Source organism: Cupressus sempervirens, chromosome 4 (assembly GCF_028749045.1).
Source record: "Cupressus sempervirens isolate cs-2001-9-10 chromosome 4, ASM2874904v1, whole genome shotgun sequence".
NCBI classification, from domain to species: Eukaryota; Viridiplantae; Streptophyta; class Pinopsida; order Cupressales; family Cupressaceae; genus Cupressus; species Cupressus sempervirens.
Window position 1 is genome coordinate 447,843,826 of NC_143121.1, and position 7,405 is coordinate 447,851,230.

Below are 7,405 nucleotides of genomic sequence, written 5' to 3' on the forward strand. Positions count from 1 at the left end.
AGGGCAAGCACTCATGGCTAATTCAAACTCTTCAAAAGAATGGATATTTAACTCAGGTGCCTCATATCACATGGGTTCTTCAAAGGAGGTTTTTTCTTCAATGAAGCAGTCCAAGGTACCGCACATCTTCATGGGGAATGATAGCAAAATGGAAGTTAAAGTAAAATGAACATGGAAATGGAAAATGGAGAGTTTCAAGAGGTTCTCTATGTTCCAAACCTAAGTTTGAATCTCCTATCAATCTACCAAGTCACTCACTTTGGAGATGGACATAAAGTCGAGTTCCTTCCAGACTTAGTAAAAGTGCACAATCTTAAAGATGATTCCTTGGTTGTAGTGGGGAAAGTGAATGATCACAAGAGGTTGTACTCTTTCTTGCATTTTGTACCCAAGTCTTCTTCAAAAGCCTTGTTATCACAATCTAATTCAAACATGCAATTATGGCATGAGTGGTATGGTCATCTTGACCACCGCTATCTTCATTAACTTTGCACATACCACATGGTGAAAGGTCTAGCTCAAATCAACTTTTCTCAGGGTGAATGTTCAATGGATTCAATGGATATGCATCCAGAAGGGAAGTTACAAAGAGGGAAGTCTTCAAGAGCAACAGGTGTTCTACAAATGGTTCACATGGTATTAGCAGGTCCTTTTTCATCTAGATAGGGTTGCTACATTTTTACCTTAGTTGATGACTTTTCAAGGTTCACTTGGGTCTACTTTTTGCATAACAAGAATGAAGTGTTCGACAAGTTTCTAGACTTCAAGGCTCATGTAGAACAAAAATCTAGAAAGGCCATCAAAGTACTCCGCATGGACAATGGAAACATGGGTGTGAATAGAAGACTTAAGGACTTTTGCAGACATGAGGGAATTGGTCTTCAAACTCCATCAGCATTCAGTCCGCATAAGACAGATGTTGCAGCTTTAAGGATTCACACTCTTAAGTCTATGGAAAGTTGCATGATACATGCCAAGTCTCTCGATCCATCATTAGAAGTTGAAGCAATCTCAAGTGCCACTCACATACTTAATCATTCTCCTCATCCAACCTTAGATGGAAAAACTCCTTTTGAGGCGTGGTGTGGCAAAAAACCTATTGTGACACACTTTAGAGTCTTCGGTTGTCGTGCATGGGCAAAGATATCTTCTAGAGGTTGCAAGGCACAGTCACCTCGGCCTTGTACCTTCATTGGTTATGAAGATGGTGTGAAGGCATATAGACTTCTAGATCCTGAGACACATCAGATATTTGTGGAGAAGGATGTACATTTTGAGGAAAGTTCTCCAAGCTTGTCCTATACTCCTCTTCGCACATCATACAGTGTGGATACTGATAGTGATTCCAATTGTTAGGTTAAACTACGGACAGAAATAAAAACTACATGCAAATATAACCAATAACAGAAAATAATAGAACACACAGAAATGAACACAAGGCACCAAGATTTAACGTGGTTCACCCAATCCCTGGGCTACGTCCACCAAACAGCAAGTCCGATCTTATTACAATCTAGTGATTACAACCTGATTACAATCTGTAATCCCTTACAGCTCAATACTACCGCAAGAACCAATTTCGTATCACCACATTATGAAAAATACCCAACCCTAAGCCCTTTTTATACAAGTATGTACAATACTTTCCTGATCAGTCACCATAATCTAACAATCTCCCACTTGGGGACTGATCAGGCTCCACACTAAACAACAATCTCCCACTTGGAGACTAATCCTGTAGCAATACCACTACCACATGGGGCTCCCACTGGATCAAACCATCCTGGACTCTACTGTTCTTTTATTCATGTTCAGTCTAAAAGACCAACCGAAGCTGAAGAGGAGTTTAGCTTCTCCCTTGTTACAACCTTTGTCAACATATCTGCTGGATTGTCATTGGTATGTATCTTCTCCAGTTTTAACTGTCCATCCTCCAAAACTGACTGAATGAAATGGTACCGCAACTGTATGTGTTTGGTTTTAGAATGTAGAGCTGAATTCTTAGCAAGATGAATGGCACTCTGACTATCTGTGAAAAAATAATTATCCTTCTGAGGATGTCCCAATTCTTCCAAGAAGAACTGAAGCCATATCATCTCTTTGGCTGCCTCTGTAGTAGCAACATACTCTGCCTCTGTAGTGGAGAGAGCATTAATCTTCTGTAACCTAGAAACCCAGCTCACGGCTGCCCCACCAACAGTAAAGACATAACCTGTAGTACTCCGCCTGGTATCAATATCCCCAGCCAAATCTGAGTCAACATAACCTTGTAAATCAGTAGTAGAGCCCCCAAAGTGTAAACACTTATTGGATGTTCCTCTCAAATATCTAAGAATCCACTTGACAGTATTCCAATGCTCAAATCCTGGATGACTCATATACCTGCTAACGACTCCCACTGCATGTGCAATATCTGGCCTAGTGCATACCATAGCATACATCAAGCTTCCTACAGCTGAAGCATAGGGTACCTTGGACATCTTATCCTCCTCTTCTTGTGCCTTGGGACACATTTCCATAGTCAATTTCAAATGACCTGGTAAAGGTGTGCTGACAGCTTTAGCATTCTCCATAGAGAAACGTTGCAACACCTTCTCAACATAATCAGCTTGAGATAGCATCAATGTTTTGTTCTTCCTATCTCTGCAAATCTTCATACCAAGGATTTTTTTTTCTGCTCCCAAATCCTTCATAGCAAATGCATGTGCTAATTGGCGTTTTAGCCCCTTAATATGATCCATGTTAGACCCAGCTACAAGTATATCATCAACATATAAACATAGAATAATGTAGCTATCATCATCCAACCTCTTAAAATAAACACAGTAATATGAATGACACCTATTATATCCATGCTCATGCATAAAACTATCAAATTTCAGATACCATTGCCGAGGTGCTTGCTTCAAGCCATATAAACTTTTCTTCAATTTGCACACTAAGTTCTCCTTACCTTTGACCTCAAAACCCTGTGGCTGAGCCATATATATTTCTTCATCCAAATCACCATGAAGAAAGGCTATTTTAACATCCATCTGCTCTAAATGCAAATCTTCAGTAGCCACAAGACTTAAAATAGTACGAATAGAAGTCATTTTAACAATAGGAGAAAATATCTCATCAAAATCAATTCCCTTTTTCTGTGCAAATCCTTTTACAACTAACCTGGCCTTAAATCTTTTCTTACCTCCTTCCTCTTCTTTCAACCTGTAAACCCACTTATTCTGTAAAGCCTTTTTACCTGCAGGAAACTTGCACAAATCCCATGTCTTATTTTTCAGCAAAGAGTCCATTTCATCTTTCATGGCAGACTCCCACTGAATCTTAGTCTCCACCTGCACAGCTTCATCATAACTTTCAAGTTCACCAGCATCAGTAAGTAAAATAGAATACAAAGAGGGAGAAAACCTTTGTGGAGGTCTAATTTGCCTTGTTGACCGTCTAATATTCACTGGTGTGTGTGTTATTTGTTGTTGTGGTTGTTGCACATCATGAGGAATGGCTGGAACATCAACTTTTGGAGTATCATCTAGCACTACATAATCATCTTCTTTCTTCTCATGTTGCTGCAACAGATCTTTGTACAACAATTTTTCATTGAATATGACATCTCGGCTTCTTATAATTTTAAGATTATCAAAATCCCAAAGCCTATAACAAAATTCATTAATGCCATATCCAACAAAGACACATTTCTTTGATTTAGCTTCTAGCTTGGTTCTATTTTCAGAGTCTATATGAGCAAAAGCTTCACAACCGAAGGTCTTGAGAAAAGAATAACTCACCTTCTTACCAATCCATGCTTCCTTTGGAATACCACAACCCAAATGAGTAGAGGGACCTCTATTAATCAAATATACTGCAGTATTGACAACCTCTGCCTACATGTGTAAGGGCAACCCAGCATGCAACCTCATGCTCCTTGCGTGCTCCATTATAGTCCTGTTCATGTGTTCAGCCACTCCATTTTCCTGTGGAGTCCTTGGAATAGTTTTTTGTCTATGAATACCATTAGTGGAGCAATAATCTTCAAATTCATTACTGCAATACTCACCACCATTATCAGATCTGAGACATTTTAATTTCTTACCAGTCTCATTTTCAACCAAGCATTTCCATTTCTTAAAAGTTTGAAATACATCAGATTTATGTCTAAGGAAATAAACCCATAATTTTCTAGTTGCATCATCAATAAATGTAACATAATAATGAGAGCCACCAAGGGAAGATACCTGAGCTGGTCCCCATACATCTGTATGCACAAGCTCTAATTTCTCCTTTTTGTTTTCCTTCCCTGTCTTTACAAAACTCACTCTCTTTTGTTTTCCATACACACAACTTTCACAGAAATCCATATTCACACATTTCAGACCTGGTAAAACTTTGCTTGAATGAAGTACTTTCATACCTTTCTCACTCATGTGCCCAAGTCTATTGTGCCACAACGTTGTATTAGAATCTACAACAGCTATTTGTTCTCCCTGCTCAACTACAGTAATTGTTCCTGAATATTCATTTTTCTCTGAAACAATCAAAGTAGAAGGAACAATATGACCTGTACAAAGATATAAGGTGCCTACTTTTACACCTTTTGCTACTACAAGGGAACCTTTTGAAACCTTCCAATTTTTATCATTAAAAGTAACTACACAACCCTCATCACCGAGTTGCCCTGCTGAAATTAAATTTCTACTTAGTTTTGGAACATGTCTTACCTCATGTAGTAGCCAATGATTCCCATTCTACAACTTAATCTTAATTTTTCCCTTTCCAACAATCTGACAGGGTTCATTATCCCCCAAATAAACAAGCCCAAAATCCCCTTGGACATAATCAATGAAATAACCTCTATGAGGTGTAGCATGAAATGAAGCACCAGAATCTAAAACCCATGAATCATCAACACTCTCTAAAGACAGAAGCAAAGCATCCTCTTCGGATTTGTCACTTACCACATTTGCCTCCTTGTCTCCATCTGATTTATCTCCTTCATTTTTCTTTCGATTCCAACAATCTTTCTTTTTGTGCCCTGGTTTCCCACAGTACCAGCAATCATTTGGTCCTCTCGATTGAGACCTCCTCCCCTTTGACTTTCCTCTTGATTTCCCACGATTTTTAGAGTTACTTCCTCTTTCAGTCATTCTGCCCCTGCTTTGTGCATTTAAAGCACTTCTTGATGTAGATACACCTGAGGATTTTCTACGAGTTTCCTCACTTAAAATAACACCAATCACATTATCATATTTTAGGGTACTAGATCCAGGAACAGAATTACTCACCGCCATTACCAAGCCATTCCAGCTTTTAGGCAAAGAACACAAAATCAAGAGAGCCCTAATTTCTTCATCAAAATTGATACCCACAGAAGATAATTGACTAGTAATAGTATTAAACTCATTTAAATGATCTGCAACAGATCCACCTTCTGCCATTTTCATATTAAATAAACGCTTCATGAGAAATACCTTATTTGAAGCGGAGGGCTTTTCATACAGTGTCGCTAGGGTTTTCATCAAATCTTCTGTCATTTTTGCTTTTGTAATATTAAATGTCACTGATGGTGCCAAGCATAACCGAATGCTTTCGAGTGCCTTTCTGTCCAAAAGATCCCATTCAACCTCTGACATAGTTCCCTGATTCTTGGCTTTTCCTTCCAACGGCTTCCATAAATCCTTCTGATATAAATAGTCTTCCATTTGTATCTTCCATAACTGGAAGTTCTGCCCATTAAACCTGTCAACCCTCAACTTACCCTCATCTGCCATCGCTCCCACTCAACTGTGAGACTCCCACTTAACCGTGAGACTTTCCTGCAGAGGATAACTAAAAGACAACCTTACTCTGATACCACTTGTTAGGTTAAACCATGGACATAAATAAAAACTACATGCAAATATAACCAATAACAAAAAATAATAGAACACACAGAAATTAACACAAGGCACCAAGATTTAACGTGGTTCACCCAATCCCTAGGCTACGTCCACCAAACAGCAAGTCCGATCTTATTACAATCCAGTGATTACAACCTGATTACAATCCGTAATCCCTTACAGCTCAATACCGCCGCAAGAACCAATTTTGTATCACCACATTATGAAAAATACCCAACCCTAAGCCCTTTTTATACAAGTATTAAACTGCTTTAGGGTTATAACATGTCGGCCATATGTCGGCCATATGTCGGTTATAACTATTTATGAAGTATGTACAGTACTTTCCTGATCAGTCACCACAATCTAACACCAATGATAGTGCTTTAACAGATTCAGACATGTGGGGTTCTATTGACAGTTATAGTGAGAGGTCACTTCATTAGTTTAGTCCACATGCATACATTGCCACAGTGATAGGTCCAGAACAACAAGGTACATCTAGTCTTCCAGATACAGGTTCAGTGACAGATTTGGGGGATAGTATTGAAGATCCGCCTCTTCTTCTTGATGTAGAAATACCTTCTTCAGTTGTCACGAGGGTTCCATTAGACTCTCTTGTTCATTCTCTACATGATTGATCCTCACAGGTTGAAGTGATTGTGGATACTTATGATCAACAGTTGCAGCAGGGTTATTCATCAGTTGCAGAGATAGAAAATTCTTTGGGATAGGTTCTTCAGCAAGTTGAGCAGGTTTTAGAGACATCACTCATCCATGGGATTCTTTCCACACACATCGAAAACATCTCATTTGTACCCTTGGCATTGTTTCTTCCTAAGGGGAGGAACACCATTTTGCCATCTTGGATCAACTTCTTTATCGGAGTAGTCACTGGTCAGCATTCTTCTTTGGGGGGGGGAGTCCATCTTGTCTCTCTTCCTTCTCTCATTCTCTTATGTATATACTGGATGTATGTTGTAATGGGGGGGTCTTGATCACTCCATCCATCCATGCATTCTTCTTTATCTCTCTTTTTGGGGGAGGGTTTTTCCCATGAGGTTTTCCCTCTTTCCCCGCTTTATGAGAGATTGCATTTCATTATGTACATGGGTACCTAATATGGCCTAGTAGTTGGGACCCATATTGTATTTCATCCTAGATTTCGTAAACTTAAGGGCATTCCCCTAAGTTGCACTTAAGGGAGGGTGTTGGTGTAAATAAGTGTTTACTTATTACACTTACTTAAGTTTTACTTAGCTTAATGCATTATTTTATTATTTTGCATTATTTTATTATTATTTTAGGTGAGACACTTAGGAGTTTGTGAACTCTCATTGAGTTACGCAACTCTAATTATGCACATGGTGTCTACAACACAGTAGTATGCATCATTTACTAAGTTGTCATGATGACAACACAGTTATCTGTACTCCTCATTTAGCACATGTTGTCTACACCACTGATTTGCGTGCTACACCATTGTAGGCTTATCCTCACATCATCGCACTGAATCCCATGCTTATTGGAGG